Below are 19,346 nucleotides of genomic sequence, written 5' to 3' on the forward strand. Positions count from 1 at the left end.
GAAAACCTGAATAGACAGCGAAATAGCCCACGTTGAGGAGGTGGACTTTGGGAGCAAGATATACTATTATTTTCCCCTTTTTTTCTTTTTGTGAGTGTGTATGTGTGTGCTGCTGTGTGAGATTTTGTCCGTATAGCTTTGCTTTCACCATTTGTCCTAGGGTTAAACCGACCTGTTTTTTTTTTTTAATAGAAATTTTTCTTCATAATAAGTATTTTTTATTTTAATAACTATATTTTATCCTACTTTATTTTGTCTTCTTCCTGTCTTGCTTCCTTTCTTCCCTCCTTTCTTCCTTCCTTCCTCCCTTCCTTCCTCCCTTTCTTCCTCCCTTCCTTCCTCTCTTCCTCCCTTTCTTCCTCTCTTCCTTCCTTTCTTGCTTTCTTCCTTTCTCCCTTCCTTCCTTTCTTCCTTCCTCCCTTCCTTTCTTTCTTCCCTCCTTTCTTCCTTCCTTCCTTTCTTTCTTTCCTTTCTATTTCTTCTCCCTTTTATTTTGAGCCATGTGGATTAAAGGCTCTTGGTGCTCCAGGCAGGCATCAGGGCTGTGTCTCTGAAGTGGGAGAACCAACCTCAGAACACTGGTCCACAAGAGACCTCCCAGCTCCACGCAATGTCAAATGGCGAAAATCTCCCAGAGATCTCCATCTCAACACCAAGACCCAGCTTCACTCAAGGACCAGCAACGAACAGTGCTGGACACCCTATGCCCAACAAAAAGCAAGACAAGACTACAGCCCCATCCGTTAGCAGAGAGGCTGCCTAAAATCATAATAAGGCTACCAATATCCCCAAACACACCAACAGATGTGGACCTGTCCACCAGAAAGACAAGATCCAGCCTCATTCACCAGAACAGAGGCACTAGTCCCCCCCAACCAGGAAACATACTCAACCCACTGAACCAACCTTAGCCACTGGGGACAGCCACCAAAAACAATGGGAACTACGAGCCTGCAGCCTGCAAAAAGGAGACCCCAAACACAGTAAGATAAGCAAAATGAGAAGACAGAAAAACACACAGCAGATGAAGGAGCAAGGTAAAAACCCAGCAGACCTAACAAATGAAGAGGAAATACGCAGTCTACCTGAAAAAAGAATTCAGAATAATGATAGTAAAGACGATCCAAAATCTTGGAAATAGAATAGACAAATTTCAAGAAACATTTAACAAGGACCTAGAAGAAATAAAGAGGAAGCAAGCAATGATGAGCAACTCAATAAATGAAATTAAAAATACTCTAGATGGGATCAATAGCAGAATAACTGAGGCAGAAGGACGGATAAGTGACCTGGAAGATAAAATAGTGGAAATAACTACTGCATGGCAGAGTAAAGAAAAAAGAATGAAAAGAATTGAGGAGAGTCTCAGAGACCTCTGGGACAACATTAAACGCACCAACATTCGAATTATAGGGGTCCCAGAAGAAGACGAGAGAAAGAAAGGGACTGAGAAAATATTTGAAGAGATTATAGTTGAAAACTTCCCTAGTATAGGAAAGGATATAGTCAATCAAGTCCAGGAAGCACAGAGAGTCCCATACAGGATAAAACCAAGGATAAACACGCCAAGACACATAATAATCAAACTGTCAAAAATTAAATACAAAGAAAACATATAAAAAGCAGCAAGGGAAAAACAACAAATAACACACAAGGGAAGCCCCATAAGGTGAACATCTGATCTTTCAGCAGAAACTCTACAAGCCAGAAGGGAGTTGCAGGACATATTTAAAGTGATGAATGAAAAAAAACCTGCAACCAAGATTACTCTACCCAGCAAGGATCTCATTCAGATTTGATGGAGAAATTAAAACCTTTACAAACAAGCAAAAGCTGAGAGAGTTCAGCACCACCAAACCGCTTTACAGCAAATGCTAAAGGAACTTCTCTAGGCAACAAACACAAGAGAAGGAAAAGACCCAAAAAAATAAAGAAAATGGGAATAGGAACATACATATCGATAATTACCTTAAATGTAAATGGATTAAATGCTCCCACCAAAAGACACAGAGTGGCTGCATGGATACAAGAACAAGACTCATATATATGCTATCTACAAGAGACCCACTTTAGACCTAGGGACACATACAGACTGAAAGTGAGGGGATGGAAAAAGATATTCCATGCAAATGGAAATCAAAAGAAAGCTGGAGTAGCAATTCTCATATCAGACAAAATAGACTTTAAAATAAAAACCCTTACAAGAGACAAAGAAGGACACTACATAATGATCAAGGGATCGATCCGTGAAGAAGATATAACAATTGTAAATATTTATGCACCCAACATAGGAGCACCTCAATATATAAGGCAAATACTAACAGCCATAAAAGGGGAAATCGACAGTAACACAATCATAGTAGGGGACTTTAACACCCCACTGTCACCAATGGACAGATCATCCAAAATGAAAATAAATAAGGAAACACAAGCTTTAAATGATACATTACACAAGATGGACTTAATTGATATTTATAGGACATAGCATCCCAAAACAACAGAATACACATTTCTCTCAAGTGCTCATGGAACATTCTCCAGGATAGATCATGTATTGGGTCACAAACCTAGCCTTGGTAAATTTAAGAAAACTGAAATCATATCAAGTATATTTTCCGACCACAATGCTATGAGACTAGATATCAATTAAAGGAAAAGATCTGTAAAAAATACAAACACATGGAGGCTAAACAATACACTACTTAATAACGAAGTGATCACTGAAGAAATCAAAGAGGAAATCAAAAATACTTAGAAACAAATGACAATGGAGACACGACAACCCAAAACCTATGGGATACAGCAAAAGCAGTTCTAAGGGAAGTTTATAGCAATACAATCCTACCTTAAGAAACAGGAAACATCTCGAATAAACAACCTAACTTTGCACCTAAAGCAATTAGAGAAGGAAGAACAAAAAACCCCCAAATTTAGCAGAAGGAAAGAAATCAGAACGATCAGATCAGAAATAAATAAAAAAGAAATGAAGGAAACAATAGCAAAGATCAATCAAACTAAAAGCTGGTTCTTTGAGAAGATAAATAAAATTGATAAACCATTAGCCAGACTCATCAAGAAAAAAAGGGAGAAGACTCAAATCAATAGAATTAGAAATGAAAAAGGAGATGTAACAACTGACACTGCAGAAATACAAAAGAGTATTAGAGATTACTACAAGCAACCGTATGTCAATAAAATGGACAACCTGGAAGAAATGGACAAATTCTTAGAAATATATGAACTGCCGAGACTGAACCAGGAAGAAATAGAAAATATGAACAGACCAATCAGAAGCACTGAAATTGAAACTGTGATTAAAAATCTTCCAACAAACAAAAGCCCAGGACCACATGGCTTCACAGGTGAATTCTCTCAAACACATAGAGAAGAGCTAACAGCTATCCTTCTCACACTCTTCCAAAAGATAGCAGAGGGAGGAACACTCCCAAACTCATTCTATGAGGCCACCATCAGCCTGATACCAAAACCAGACAAACACGTCACAAAGAAAGAAAACTACAGGCCAATATCACTGATGAACATAGATGCAAAAATCCTCAACAAAATATTAGCAAACAGAATCCAACAGCACAGTAAAAGGATCATACACCATGATCAAGTGGGGTTTATTCCAGGAATGCAAGGATTCTTCAATATATGCAAATCAATCAACGTGATACACCATATCAACAAACTGAAGGAGAAAAACCAAATGATCATCTCAATAGATGCAGAGAAAGCTTTTGACAAAATTCAATACCCATTTATGATAAAAAACCTGCAGAAAGTAGGCATAGAGGGAACTTTCCTCAACATAATAAAGGCCATATATGACAAACCCACAGCCAGCATTGTTCTCAATGGTGAAAAACTGAAACCATTTCCACTAAAATCAGGAACAAGACAAGGTTGCCCACTCTCACCACTCTTATTCAACCTAGTTTTGGAAGTTCTAGCCACAGCAATCAGAGAAAATAAAGAAATAAAAGGAATCCAAATAGGAAAAGAAGAAGTAAAGCTGTCACTGTTTGCAGATATTATGATACTATACATAGAGAATCCTAAGGATGCTACCAGAAAACTACTAGAACTAATCAATGAATTTGGTAAAGTAGCAGGATACAAAATTAATGCACAGAAATCTCTGGCATTCTTATACACTAATGATGAATAATCTGAGAGTGAAATTAAGAAAACACTCCCATTTACCATTGCAACAAAAAGAATAAAATATCTAGGAATAAACCTACCTAAGGAGACAAAAGACTTGTATGCAGAAAATTATAAGACACTGATGAAAGAAATTAAAGATGATACAATTAGGTGGAGAGATATACCATGTTCTTGGATTTGAAGAATCAACATTGTGAAAATGACTCTACTACCCAAAGCAATCTACAGATTCAATGCAATCCCTATCAAATTACCACTGGCATTTTTTACAGAACTAGAACAAAAAATTTCACAGTTTGTATGGAAACACAAAAGACCCTGAATAGCCAAAGCAATCTTGAAACGAAAAATGGAGCTGGAGGAATCAGGCTCCCTGACTTCAGACTAGACTACAAGGACTACAGTAATCAAGACAGTATGGTACTGGCACAAAAACAGAAATATAGATCAGTGGAACAGGATAGAAAGCCCAGAGATAAACCCCCACACATATGGTCGCCTTATCTTTGATAAAGGATGGAAGGATACACAGTGGAGAAAAGACAGCCTCTTCAATAAGTGGTGCTGGGAAAGCTGGACAGGTACCTGTAAAAGTATGAATTTAGAACACTCCCTAACACCATACACAAAAATAAACGCAAAATGCATTAAAGACCTAAATGTAAGGCCAGACACTATCAAAGTCTTAGAGGAAAACATAGGCAGAACACTCTATGACATAAATCACAGCAAGATCCTTTTTGACCCATCTCCTAGAGAAATGGAAATAAAAACAAAAATAAACAAATGGGATCTAATGAAACTTAAAACCTTTTGCACAGCAAAAGATACCATAAACAAGACCAAAAGACAACCCTCAGAATGGGAGAAAATATTTGCAAATGAAGCAACGGACAAAGGATTAATATCCAAAATTTATAAGCAACTCATGCAGCTCAATAACAACAAAAAAACAAACAACCCAATCCAAAAATGGGCAGAACTAAATAGACATTTCTCCGAAGAAGATATACAGCTTGCCAACAAACACATGAAAGAATGCTCAACATCATTAATCATTAGAGAAATGCAAATCAAAACTACAATGAGATATCACCTCACACCGGTTAGATTGGCCATCATCAAAAACTCTAGAAACAATAAATGCTGGAGAGGGTGTGGAGAAAAGGGAACACTCTTGCACTGCTGGTGGGAATGTACACTGATACAGCCACTATGGAGAACAGTATGGAGGTTCCTTAAAAAACTACAAATAGAACAACCATATGACCCTACAATCCCACTACTAGGCATATACCCTGAGAAAACCATAATTCAAAAAGAGTCATGTACCAAAATGTTCATTGCAGCTCTATTTACAATAGCCAGGACATGGAAGCAACCTAAGTGTCCATCAACAGATGAATGGATAAAGAAGATGTGGCACATATATACAATGCAATATTACTCAGCCAAAAAAAGAAATGAAACTGAGTTATTTGTAATGAGGTGGATAGACCTGGAGTCTGTCATACAGAGTGAAGTAAGTCAGAAGGAGAAAAACAAATACCATATGCTAACACATATATATGGAATCAAAGAATAAAAAATGTCATGAAGAGATGAGTGGTAGGACGGGAATAAAACACAGACCTACTAGAGCATGGACTTGAGGATATGGGGAGGGGAAAGGGTAAGCTGTGACAAAGTGAGAGAGTGGCATGGACATATATACACTACCAAATGTAAATTAGATAGCTAGTGGGAAGCTGCCGCATAGCACAGGGAGTTCACCTCTGTGCTTTGTGACCACCTAGAGGGGTGGGATAGGGAGGGTGGGAGGGAGGGTGACGCAAGAGGGAAGAGATATGGGAACATATGTATATGTATAACTGATTCACTTTGTTGTAAAGGAGAAACTAACACACCATTGTAAAACAGTTATACTCCAATAAAGATGTTAAAAAAATAAATAAAGTTGGACAACTCAAAAAAAAGAAAATATGGCATATTTTTACATCAGTTGTTAAGATGAACAGATTCCTACGTAAATATAATTATAAATAGCTATACATACTTGTATGTGTAATGTATCATTAAAATATATATAGTTTTATATATGTATTATATTTATATTATATAATACAATTGTCTTATACTAATACATTATATATTGTGTTACATAGAATATATTAACTAGTGTAGTATATCAGACAATAATTATTATATATTTATATATTATGATAGAATTGTTTTATAATCAATATTACAGGATATATCATATTAATATTATAAACATATTAATCATATAATTACATTTCATTACTCAAAATTTTGTATATAATATACGCTAGACAAAAATATATATTAATATAATACATAATTGTTATACATTAATATATATATTAGTATATAACCTTTACACATCATTATAATATTTAATATTGGTATATTCATATTATATTTAATATATACATAGCTAGTGCTCTTTAAAGCCATCTGCTACAAGTAGAATAAGACCAAGAGTATGGCAAAAGAAAATTCTAAAAATATTAGATTACTTATATTCATTTGTATGTCATTTTCCTGGAATCTGCATCTGGCTGTTAGAGAGCACACACAGCAAAATCAACAAAAAGTGCCCAGGAGGACATGGGATCCTTTATTTATTGCAAGCTCAAAGGAAACACAGTGCTCTTCAGTCCCCCATCAAAGAGCCAAGAGCAAACCTTGAAGCACTCAGTAAAAGCCAATTCAAACAAAAAAGACTATCCTCTTAAACTTGAAAAAGTTAAGTTCCCAAGATACCCCCTACATCAACCACCGAAGCTCATTTGGCAGTAAAAACAATAATGTTCACCAAACAACCAGAAACCCAAAGCAATAGTTGTTTTACCAAAAACAAAAAACTGCATCTGATTAGTGTCTTTCCTGTTGGAAAGAAGGGGGTGGGAAGTGGGCAGAAGACCTGAGAGGAAAGATAAAAAGAAAAGGAAAAGGAAAATAAAAGTTTCCAGTTTGACACTCAAGCTGTCTTCTGCATCCATTTCGTCAAGACCACCAAGTCAATGTGGAGGCTTTTTCCTCTTTCCCTTTTCTTTTCATGAGACTGATCACAACCAGCACAGCAGATTCCATCGAATTAAGGGATGCTGTTGCCTACGTGTGTGAATGGGCTGAGAGTAAAGTACTGAAGTAGAGGACACCTAAATGGAAACGTCCTCATGAATGTCCATGTGGCTGAGCAGGAAGGTAACCTGTCATAGATGTGCTAAAGAAGAAGAGCTGGGTTTGTTTATTTACTTTTCCCTGGACTCTGTTGAATGACTGTCATCTACAAGTTCAGGCTACTTTTTGCTGAGGATTAATGCACTGGGAGAGCTGAGAGAAAACTGAATAGTAGAGCTGTCTTTTTCTGGACCAGTTCACCTTACTTTCCCAAACTCGAAGTCTTTCCCTAACTCTTTCTCCTTTTTATTGGAGTAAAATGAACATAACACAAAAGTCACCATTTTGATCATTTTACAATTCACTGTACCATTCAGGGGAAGTTAGTACTGTCACAATGCTGTGAAACTGTCACCACTGCCTAGCTGCAACACATTTTCATCACCCCAAGGAGGAAACATACACCCATTTTAAGGAGTCATTCCCTGTTTCCCTCTGTTCCAAACCCCTGGCAAACACTAATGTATAATATTTTCCGTGTGTATGGATTTGCCACTGCTGGACATTTTGTATAAATGGAACCATACAATGTGAAGCCTTTCGTGCCAACTTCTTTCACTTAGTTGCATCCATGATGTAGCATGTATCAGTAATCAATTCACTTTTATGGCTGAATTCCCTGATCCTGTTTTCTTCATACTGTTTGAATACAAAATTTAAAATATGTTGAGGGCTTTCCTGGTGGCGCAGTGGTTGAGAGTCTGCCTGCCGATGCAGGGGACACGGGTTCCTGTCCCGGCCCGGGAAGATCCCACATGCTGCGGAGCGGCTGGGCCCGTGAGCCATGGCCGCTGAGCCTGCGCATCCGGAGCCTGTGCTCCGCAACGGGAGAGGCCACAAAAGTGAGAGGCCCGCGTACCACAAAAAAAAAAAAAAAAAAAAAACTGTTGAGAGTGAAGCTCTGTTTTAATGGCACATCTATGAGGCCAATTCATTTAAAGAAGGTGAAAATGGAGATATTGTTGTGAAATGATAATCGTTGAGAAGCCTCAGCCAATTGGATAATGAGAAGTTTGGGAAATGTTGCAAAAAAATTATCTGCTTTATCTTAAAAGCCTTTTAAACAAGGATTCAGGAGACTGTCTTTTTCTTGCAGGTAACTTAAATGAGTCAGAAGGAAATAACTGCCCTTTAAAAGAGATTTTGAAAGGATTCTATTTATTCTTAATAGACGAATGGGAGTACAGGTAGATCACATCCAATATGGACTCCCTGTCCAAACACTGTTTATCATTCTAGCCACCCCTATCGAATTATATTTCTTGAGAGTAAGGCAGCTGAATTCCTGCATACTACTTTTAAAAATTCATCTATGAAATCCATTAATATAGTATCAACAAGAGATGTTCATGTTTTCAGTGCAGTTCAAATATCAGGTATAAAGAACCCCCGGTAAGAAAAAGAATCCTATATCTCTTGAGCGAATGTGGTCAGCTCTGGGGTGCTTTGCTAGCTGAAAGACACTTTCATTGTAAGAGGATAGAGGCTGTTTAAGAGGAATGAGAGCCCCCAAATTTTAACTACATGTATCTGTTAAGAACAGTTCTAGGTTATCTCATATTCTATATCAGTCAAGGCTCACCATTTTACATATGTGAAAAGCGAAGTTAAAAGTGTTTGAGTAGGGCTTCCCTGGTGGCGCAGTGGTTCAGAATCTGCCTGCCAGTGCGGGGGACACGGGTTTGAGCCCTAGTCCAGGAAGATCCCACATGCCACGGAGCAACTAAGATCATGTGCCACAACTACTGAGCCTGTGCTCTGGAGTCCATGAACCACAACTACTGAAGCCCACACACCTAGACCCTGTGCTCAGCAACAAAGAGAAGCCACCACAATGAGAAGCCCGCGCACCGTAACAAAGAGTAGCCCCCACTCACCCCAACTAGAGAAAGCCCACGCCTAGCAAGGAAGAGGCATGCAGCCAAAAATAAATAAATCTATTTTTTTTAAAAAGTGTTTTAGGAACTTACTAAAAGGCACGTAATCAGTAAATCTGAGCAAGAATTCAGTCCCAAATCTGTCACACTGAAGTTTAAGCTAATACTTGAGATTAATAAAAACAGCACTAAATTAAAAGTTCAGAGATTTTTTTATTTCAGACTCTTTCACTAACGCTCCTTGGAGGTAAATCATTTCATTTATATGGGCCTTAGTTTTCACAACTATAATAGTTGGAAGCTTGACTAGGTGATCTGTATGTAGTCTTCCAATTCTAAAATCTTCCACTAATTTGGATTCCTACAATAATTGCCCTTGCAATACATGCATGCTGCCACCAAGTAGCAGTAGAGACTATTAGTTCCTTTTTTAGCCCTAGTGGGGAGTGCATTTTGACATCAGACATATCCATCAATAGTACAACCTGTTAATAGAACTATAAAATAACAAAATAATCTGGTATTATTTCCTGTAAAGCAGAAGCTTCACATTGTCTGTGAGTCGTATCAGAATCACCAGTGGGTTTGTTTTGTTGTTGTTGTTTAACATCTTTATTGGAGTATAATTGCTTTATAATGATGAGTTAAGTTTCTGCTTTATAACACCTGTAGGTTTTTAAACATAGAGGAAATCTAGCACCCATTGAATGAGAATCTTCAGAGACAGGACATGGGCATCTGGACTTTTGGGCTCCCATCATCTGTATATTTTATTTTATTTTATATTTTTCCTATGTACAATATTTGTCACATCCTCTTGAATCTTTAAAAGTTTCTTTTTGTTTTAAAATTTTAGAATAATCCATCATTTTCACCTACTTTTCATAAGGTGTTATCTGTTATGCTTATTCGATCTTGTGCTTCTCCTGGTTAAAACTTCTTTTTTACCTTTTTTTTTTGTTTTCGGGGCCCTGCCTCATGACTTGCAGGATCTTAGTTCCCTGACCGGGAATTGGACCCCAGGGCCCCAGCAGTGAAAGCGCCAAGTTCTAACCACTGGACCAGCAGGGAATTCCCAAGACTTCTGTTCTAAATGACTTTTTCTTCCAATCTAATTCATTCTTGGGATCAGCTTCATGTTTGAACATTAAACCAACCTTGCATTACAAGAATAAAACTACTATGATTGTGATATATGATTGTTTTACATATCATGGATACAGTTTGTGCTTCTGTTTACACATTTTGTATGCATGTTCAAAAGAGAAACTGGCCTGTGATTCTATTCTTGTAATATTCTTTTTAGTTTTGATCTGAAGCTTATGTTGGCCTTATAAATATTTTGAGCAATATATACTTTTCTGTTTCCTGGAAGATTTTTATGTAAGATTACCAATATTTCTTCCCTAAATATTTGGAAGAATTTATTGGAAAGCCATTTATCCCTGGAAATCATTTTCTGTAAAGGTACTTAATTGTACAAACAACTTTTGGAGTAGATATAGGTTTTTTAGATATTTTCTCTTTCTTGGGTTAGTCTTGTTAGCTTGCATTTTTAAAGAATTTGTCATTTTGGATGAATTTTCATCATCATAATTTTAACAGCTTTATTGGGATGTAATTTACATACCATAATTTCAACACTCTAATGTATACAATTCAGTGGTTCTCAGTGTAACCACTAAAAGACTTGTGTAACCATCACAACAATCCAATTTTAGATTTCTGTCCCCTCACAAAAATCCCATTACACATTAACAAGGTTTTTTCATTCTCCTCAACCCTCTCAGCCCTAGGCAACCACTAATCTACTTCCTGTCTCTACGATTTGCGACTCATTTACATTTAGTTTTTATTATTGATATGGTAGGATTTATTTATGTCTATCATTTTACCTTTGGTTTTCTACGTCTCATGTTTTTGTTTTTTTGTTATTGTTGTTCCTCCATTTTCCTTTTATAGTAAGTAGATATTTTCTACTGTCACATGTAATTCCTTTAATGATTTTTAACCACATTGTTTGAGTAATGGCTGCGCTAGGGCTTATGTAATACATCTCAGAATCTCTTCAGATTTTTACTAGCTTCATTTCAGTGAGAAACAGAAACTGTACTTTTAGAGAGCTGTATGCCTTCCCCTCTTTTTTGTTTTCCATTCCATTTATACATGTTACATACTTTACAACATATTATCATAATGATTACTTCTCACAAGCTTATTTTTTAAAGGAGCTTAGAGAAGAAAGTAGAGCAAATAAATATTTTTGAGTTTGTTGGGTTAATCTATTTACCAATTCTGGTTCTCTTCCTTTCTTCCTGCGGATTCAGCTTATGATCTACTGTCATTTTTATTCTAATACAGCTTTGTTCTCACTGCCTTCTTTCTGCCATATCATCAAATATATGATATTTCTTTATGTTATACACAGAACAATCCAAATATAGTCATATTGTTTATGCATTTACTTTTTAACTTAGTTAAGAGAAGAAAGGAGAAGAAATTTGAAATTACTTTATCTTTTATAATTCCCTACACAACTGCTCTAGTCAGCATTCTTTTTTTTTGTTTTTATGGCTTGAGTTACTGTCTGCTATCATTTGAAGAACTTCCACTAGTATTGCTTGTGAAGCCCGTCTGCTAACAATGAATTCACTCAGTTTCTGTTTCTGTTTCTGTGTTATGGTACAGTATTGATGATAAGTTGTGGAGTGGTAGGAAAAAACTAAAATGCGATGTACTGTATGATGTATGTTTTACTGAAGTGGCTTGGTCAAATTATAATGATTGATGATAGAAATCACATAAAGCAAGCATCACAATTCTCCAGGAATGTTCTGTAGAATGCTAATGTTAATGATGAATATGTGAATCCCAAATCTTTCATTTGTATTGACCTTATCTCATTAATTCTTCTCCCAACAATACCATAACTAGCGTTGAGTTCTAAAGTGTACCTTCCTCTTTTCCCATAGAAATGGTCCCACAAATTCAAAAAGTTCTCAAAGGTGAAAACGGGCACACGACGTTTATCACGTTTGCAAATGCCAATGAAAATGCTCAGGCAACACTATCCAAAATGCAATATTCTTCTGTGAGAGCACCCAACTTTAAACAAATACACATATTCTAAATACAGCTTAGATCTGTGACATGTTTTGGCCAATGAAGTGTGAGAAGACATGATGGCCTTAAATGAGCAGCAGAGGCCTTAAATGGGCTGGTGCGGTTGGACTCACCACTTATGTTTCAGTGAACTTTGTGAGAAGACAGGGCCTGGGAGCTGCAGCCTCACACTTGGGCTCCAGAAGCAGATGTGTGTGATAGACCTCAAACTGACCCAAAACACGGAGCAGAACCAGCCATCTAGAGGTCTAAAAGAGAGCCACTGCAGCTAGCCCATAGGTCCAAGAAAAATAAATTCTTGTTTATGTAACTGAGTTTAGTGCAATTTGTTCCAAAGCATTATCACAGCAAGAGCTGACTAAAACAACATCCTCCAAATCATGGCTATGTAAATGGCTGCCACCATGCCTACATGTAAGGCAATTGTGTACTCAAATGGTGAGAATTCTTGAACTCTCGGTGCCTCTCCAACACAATGTACATGGGTAAATTTCCACAAATAAGTTCACTAATATACCACAAAGATCTCCCTAAACTTTTATTAAATGTAATGCAAAGTTCTTTCTTTTCATTTTCTGCTTCTACATCGTTAAAATGCTTTTTATCAATGTAAAACAGCTCTTGACGTTTGGCTTTTGTCGTTAGAGTCTTCTGAACCCCTTGGCTTTTCAGCTGCTAGGCTGTAAGATTTCAATCAGCAAATGCCCCAAGGAGAAAAGCTGCACCAAATGTCAAACTTGCGTCTGTGTTTCCCTTCTCTCCAGAACTTGGCCCACATGTCTTGGTGTCTCTCTAACATTCAGATGCCAGCAAACAGATGTTTTCTTACTTTATCAGGTTTTCTAAAATTTCTTTAGACTTCACCTGATCTTATATTATTATTCAACTATCATCTCAATTACCCCTAGGAAGAAAATTTACAATTTTTAGAGAAAAGGGAACCCTGGTACACTGTTGGTAGGAATGTAAACTGGTGCAGCTGCTGTGGAAAACAGTATGGAGGGTTCCTAAAAAACTAAAAATAGAACTAGCACATGACCTCGCAACTCCACTCCTGGGTATAAATCCAAAAAGAACAAAAACACGTGTTTTCAAAAACATGTATTTGAAAAGATACATGCACCCCAATGTTCAGATCCTCAGCATTTACAATTACCAAGATATGGAAGCAACCTAAGTGTCATCAAGAGATGAATGGATAAAGAAGATGCGGTACATATAACCAATGGCATACTACTCAGCCTTAACAAAGAACGAAATTTTGCCATTTGCAGCGAAATAGATGGACTTGGAGGGCATTGTGGTAAGTTAAATGAGTCAAACAAAAACAAACACTGTAGGATATCACCTATATATGGAATCTAAAAAATACAACAATCTACCGAATATAACAAAAAAGGAGAGTCACAGACACAGAGAACAAACTAATGGTTGCCAGTGCGGAGGGGGAGGAGGGGGCAATACAGGGGTGGGGAAGTGAGAGATGTAAACTACTGGGTGTACGATAGGCTCAACGATGTATTGTACAACACAGGGAATAGAGCCAAAATTTTGTAATAACTATAAATATAAAATAACCTTTTAAAAGTATATAAAATATTTTTTAAAAAGAAATCATATTGAAAATTGGAAACAATTTAAATGTCCATCAACAGGAAAATGCACATATAAATTATTGTATTTCCCTACATGGGAATCCTACATAGTGAGGAAAGTACATGAACTAGACAGACCTTTACGTGTCAGCATGGATGAACCTAGCAAACATAACACTAAAAAAGCAAGTCACAAGAGAAAACATAGTAGAATACTATATGTGGTTTAAGAATACTTAAACATGTAGCCTAAATAGAAAGACATCCATGGCAGTGATGGAGTCCAAGTTCAGAAGAGTGGTTGCCCAGGGTCAGCTGGGGAGTGGCTGTGTTTGGGAAAGTGGGTACAGCAGGCTGTTCAACAGGAATGGTAATGGTTCACTTCACACCCTGGCTGGAGGACGGAGGAGTGTCTGCAATGTGATAATGTGAGCATGCTGCATGTAAAAGCCATTGCTGACCACATCTAGGGGATCTGATGTGCAGGAGATGGTAGTGGGTGGACGCATCCAGAAGGTGGTGGTAGAAGAGGTACGTTGTACACGTAACGCCTAAGGCCTGACCAGAGGATGACCACTGTTCTAGAAACTGGACACAAATCCAACTTCTTCGGCCAATGTTAACAGACAAACTGAGGCATATTTTAAATTTTAACACTTTATGTGCATAAAAATAGATTCAATTCAGGCATCACCAAAGCAGAAGTGGTGAGGAGCTCTCCAGCCACAGGAGCTGCAGGGATTTTTCTTTTACAAGGGCAGAAGCAAAGCAAGGAAATGACTGACTTGCTATAGCTTTCAAGCCTAGTTGGTGGTTTGTGACTGGTTGTCCTCAGCGGTGTTCGTCACCCTGAGGCGTTGACAGCCTTAGATGTTGGTTGGTTTACCTAGGCGGCCGCATCACTAGAGCCACCACAGGCTAAGGGCCTCCTTGCAGGGTTAATTTACTAACACCAATTGTCTGAGTCCTTCCTCTTACTCAGTCACTTCACTTCCTATGCCTCAGTTTCTCTTCTGTAAAGTGGATATTCAGTAGTAAATTATCTGTGGAGGTGTCAGTACAAAACAAAGTGATTATTAGTAACCACGATCATGTCCTGAATGCAGGAAACACGTCACCATTTGCCAACCACCATGTCAAGTCAGCAGAAACTACAGAAATTAAGAGCTCGCCGCAGAAATTCACACAGCCTTGCACCAGGTAACGGACCACAGGCAGACGTTCACTCAGCCTTTCCTGTGTCCCTCCCGGAGTGCAAGTTCTCTCCTGGGCGGGGCGAGCACAGACACTTACCGGGAGTTTACTTTTCAAATGCGTTGATACAACCAGGTCTCACTTTTGTGTGGATGAGTCAGCAAACGCTTTTTGGAAACCCCAAATTCTCCACACCTCCGTCCTTTCGCGCTGCCCTAGTCTCGAAAATCCCGCACCTGCTCCTCAGTCCGAGTCACCGTGGGAGGCGGGGCTGCGTACGGACGCACGGCGAGCGGACAGACGTCCTCGAGCACGCTGGCTTAAAGCCCCGCCACGCGGCGCGGAGGTCGTTGATGTCGGCGCCAACAGTAGGCCACGCGGGGTCGCGGGAGCGCGGCATGGAGGGGCTGGCCTAGCTGGGGCCCGTGGCCCTATGCCTTCTGGCTGCGACGCGGGTCCTGCGCACGCTGTGGGGCTGCAGCCGCCGGGCGGTGGGCGCACGAGGGGCCGGTAGGCGAGTCGGGGCCCCCAGGCAGGTGTGGGCATCGTGTCCGTAGCCAGTGTCCCCAAGGCCGCGCTCGGGCCATGATCACTAGGTGAAGCCTTGCTGGGACAGCGCGGCCAACCTCTTCTCGCGCTGTGAGGACCTGTGCGCGCTGCAGGACTCGCTGCCTCTGCCCGCCTTGCGCGCTTCCCTGCAGGAGGGCCTGCTGCAGTTAACGCCGACCGCCTCCGCGGGGTGGACTGGGCGCCGCTCCTGAGCACCCTCTGCCCCTGATCTGTCTCCAGAGCTTCTTACTGCCACGGCTTGGCGAGACAGGTTTGTACTTCCCGCTTCCAGGGGCCTTCGTGTGGGCGCTGCGAATTGGTGTTTTAGATGGTACCAGATAGAGAGTGGGCACTCGAACTGGTGCCTAGTGCCCGGGTGTGCGTGCACTAGACGGTGCATTCGGCCTAGGACTCCTGCCAGCTCGGTGACCCCGGCCTAGTGCCTTAAGGCTTCTAGGTCTCAGTGTTCTCATCTGTAGCATGGGCTTAACAGGACCCAGTCTCTGTGGCGGTTACAGGGATGCACTGTGTTCATGCTTCTAGACTCTACAATGTAGAACACTTAGCACAGTTTGGAGCATCTTTCATTGTGGCACAGATGTTACCTGGTCTGTTGAATGATTTTGCCTGGTACACACCAAAGCGATTAGGAAATGGATATATCCCAGCTCCATTTCCTTTCCATTAAAACAGGGCTTAGGGAAAAAAAGTCTTTTTTTCAATAGTTGTATCATATAGTGCAAAGAGCACCGGTGTGAAGGCAGCTTAGGGTTTGAATTCCAGGGCTTATGCTGTCTGTGGCCTGGGCAGGTTTCTTTCACACTACAATCCCCACACTTGTAAAATGATATTAATAAGCACTCTTTCTGTGGGTTCTTAGAGTTAATTAAGCAGGTTATGTTTGTAAAGTATTCTGGCACTTGACTGAGTTGTCAGAACCAAGGGCTGCTGGAGGCGATGCTTCTGCCCTAGGTAATCTTCCCTTCTACTGGGTGGCAGGTAAACACAATCACAGTAGTCCATGCTCTGGAAGAAGTGAGTTCTGGTGCTACAGAGCACAGAGTCTCTTTTTTCTTTAATTTAATTTTTATTTTATATTGGAGTATACTTGATTGACAATATTGTATTAGTTTCAGGTGTACAGCAAAGTGATTCAGTTATACATGTATCTATTTCTTTTCAGACTCTTTTTCCCATACAGTTTGTTACAGGATATGGAGTAGATTTCCCTGTGCTATGAAGTAAGTCCTTGTTGATTATCTATTTTATATGTAGTCGTGTATATATGTTAATGCCAAACTCCTAATTTATCCCCCCCATCTTTCCCCTTTGCAGAGCACAGACTCTTGGAAGGGAAAGTTCAGGGTAGGTTTCTTGAAGGAGGTGCCATCCTTTCTAAGGATATGTAGAAGCTCCTGGGGTGGCAGGAGAGAGCAGTGTGTGTTAAAGTTTGAGAAATATAAGCAAATATGGGAAAACTAATGTACAGGACTGAAACACAGGGTTTGGGAAAGAAATGAGAGTTGATCCTGGAAACGTAGTGGGGCCCAACACAAAGGGGCCTTGTTTGTCCTGTCAGAAGTTTGGATGTTTATGGTGAAAGCTGTGGGAAACACCAAAGAACAGTGAAATGGAATTCTGGCTTAGAGGCTCACTTGGACCTCCATGTGGAAGGCAGTTGATGGGGTGCTGGGTGAATTGTAATCCAAGGGTCCCACTTAAGTTATAACAGGTGGGACTGGATTTTGCAGATCTGAGAGAGAATGGGTGAGGCCTGGTGACCAGTTAGAAAAGGGAGGGCAGCAAGCGTGGGTGACAGTTTACTGCTGCATCTTTTTGAGAGATACAGAGCACAGTAGAAAGGGGTTGGGGGTGGCGAGAGGATCTTACTTCATCTTCAGTGCTTTAGAGGGGCCTGGTAGACAGGTCTGGGCCCAAGGTACAGATCTGGGCTTTCTGGGAGGACAGGTGTTTGAAGGCATGGTAGAGACTTAGTTTATCCACAAGAAGATCCAAAGCGATATAGGTCTGAGAGTTTTTTAAGTGGGTATATTTGAGGATGTTTATAAGCTGACAGAAAGTAGCCAGCAGAGAAAGGGTGTGAAGATCTAGGAGAGGAAATGATTATTCATTTGTTTTCAAAAATCTGAATACTTATCGTGTGCCTGGCCCTTTTCTAGGATCTGGGGTTCACAGCACCTGTTATCTCTTCTTCCAGGACAGTTCAATTCATCCCCTGGTGAAGAGGAGTCAGATTATTCTTTGCATCCCATTCAGGTGTTAAGAACTGTTCTGTACCTCTGATGGGACTTTACCTAACCAGGGTAATAAGTTAGAAATCAAAAGAAATTAGAGCTGGAAGGGACCTTAAAGGCCACTGTACTTAATTTTGCCTAATATTTTACACTGAATGTAAGAAATATTTATTGTAGAGCCCATTCTCTTCAGAGTTCCTTCACTGAACTTTCTTTTTGTCTTGCATATCCAGTGGGTCTATCTTGTAAAATTTGGCCTCCTCCTAAATTTGTTTCTTCATCCATATTACATTTTGCCCAGACTATGGCCGAAACTCCTGGGTGGTTTCGCGGCCCCTGGGCTCAGTTCCTCTAAGTTCATCTGCCTACTCGAGTTAAGTAAAACCCTAAGATAAAAAGATATGCCTAAAATAATGCTGCTAATGGCTTGCCCACACAGAGTTAGTGCATACTAGCCGCCCAGCGTGTGCTCTGCACAGAGGCGTGTAGTCTGAACTGTGTTCGACCAAGCCTCATAGGGCTCTTTGCCCTGAGGAAGGGGAGCTTTTTGTGATCACTCCCTTTATCTAATCAGTCCTTCAGCAGCGGGGTGCCTTTTTCTAATCAGCGGAGGCACCCTTACTCAGCCAGTGGTAGCCCCAGGCCTCATCACCTGTGAGACACAGTCCATGCTCTCTCCCAGGCTTGCTTAGGCCAGCATCTCTATTTTCCTTTCTGTCTGTTCCCCCAGTTGGACCCCTGGCCTTTAAGTCTTCGCCACCTGCAGTATTTACTGTGCCCAGCAGGTGTCAGCCTTGAGTGTCTTTGTACAGATGCTCCCTGAGCAGTTAATGCACTTTGTACTCCAACTCTGCATGGTCTCATCTTTCTACATTGTACTTCGGGGTTATCATGAAGCCGTCACTTAGATATAACTTTTTGCCTTCATAGGAACCTCTGTACATAAAGGTTATGTTTCTTTATCTCATGTGATTGAAATTTTGAGTTTATACATCTCCCTCCTTAATGAAGGCTTTAAGGACAGGAGTCGTTTCCAATCCTTAGCACAGAGCAGATGCTTCTTTTAAATTTAGATGCTTTTTAATGATGATAAAATATATGATTTAAATCACTCATTTTACAATAATTTTGGTTTAGGTTGTGACAGAAATAAAGTTTACAGAAGTCATGTTCCTGCGATAAGAAATAAAGATGTGACCTTCTAGTTGTGTAAAGCTCTTAAATGCTGAGTAAGTGCGTCGGTGCGCTAAGGAACGTGGAGCTAAATGGGCTAGTTGTGAGAGAGAGAGACTTAACTATGTTAACAAAGGTAAGCCTTCATTGTGTCCTGCCAACATTTGATAGTTGCTTTTGGGGCAAACTATAGCAATACA

At 39.8% G+C, this 19,346-nt stretch overlaps 3 pseudogenes; 1 reads left to right on the plus strand and 2 right to left on the minus strand.

Moving 5' to 3' along the window:
- Window positions 1-19,346, minus strand: part of LOC131755467 (RNA/RNP complex-1-interacting phosphatase-like) — a 289,322-nt pseudogene that overhangs the window by 39,297 nt on the left and 230,679 nt on the right.
- Window positions 1-19,346, minus strand: part of LOC131755443 (UDP-N-acetylglucosamine--peptide N-acetylglucosaminyltransferase 110 kDa subunit pseudogene) — a 149,681-nt pseudogene that overhangs the window by 25,314 nt on the left and 105,021 nt on the right.
- LOC131755521 (centrosomal protein of 78 kDa-like) overlaps window positions 14,465-19,346 on the plus strand; it is a 74,743-nt pseudogene continuing 69,861 nt past the window's right edge.

Source organism: Kogia breviceps, chromosome 4, assembly GCF_026419965.1.
Source record: "Kogia breviceps isolate mKogBre1 chromosome 4, mKogBre1 haplotype 1, whole genome shotgun sequence".
NCBI lineage: Eukaryota > Metazoa > Chordata > Mammalia > Artiodactyla > Physeteridae > Kogia > Kogia breviceps.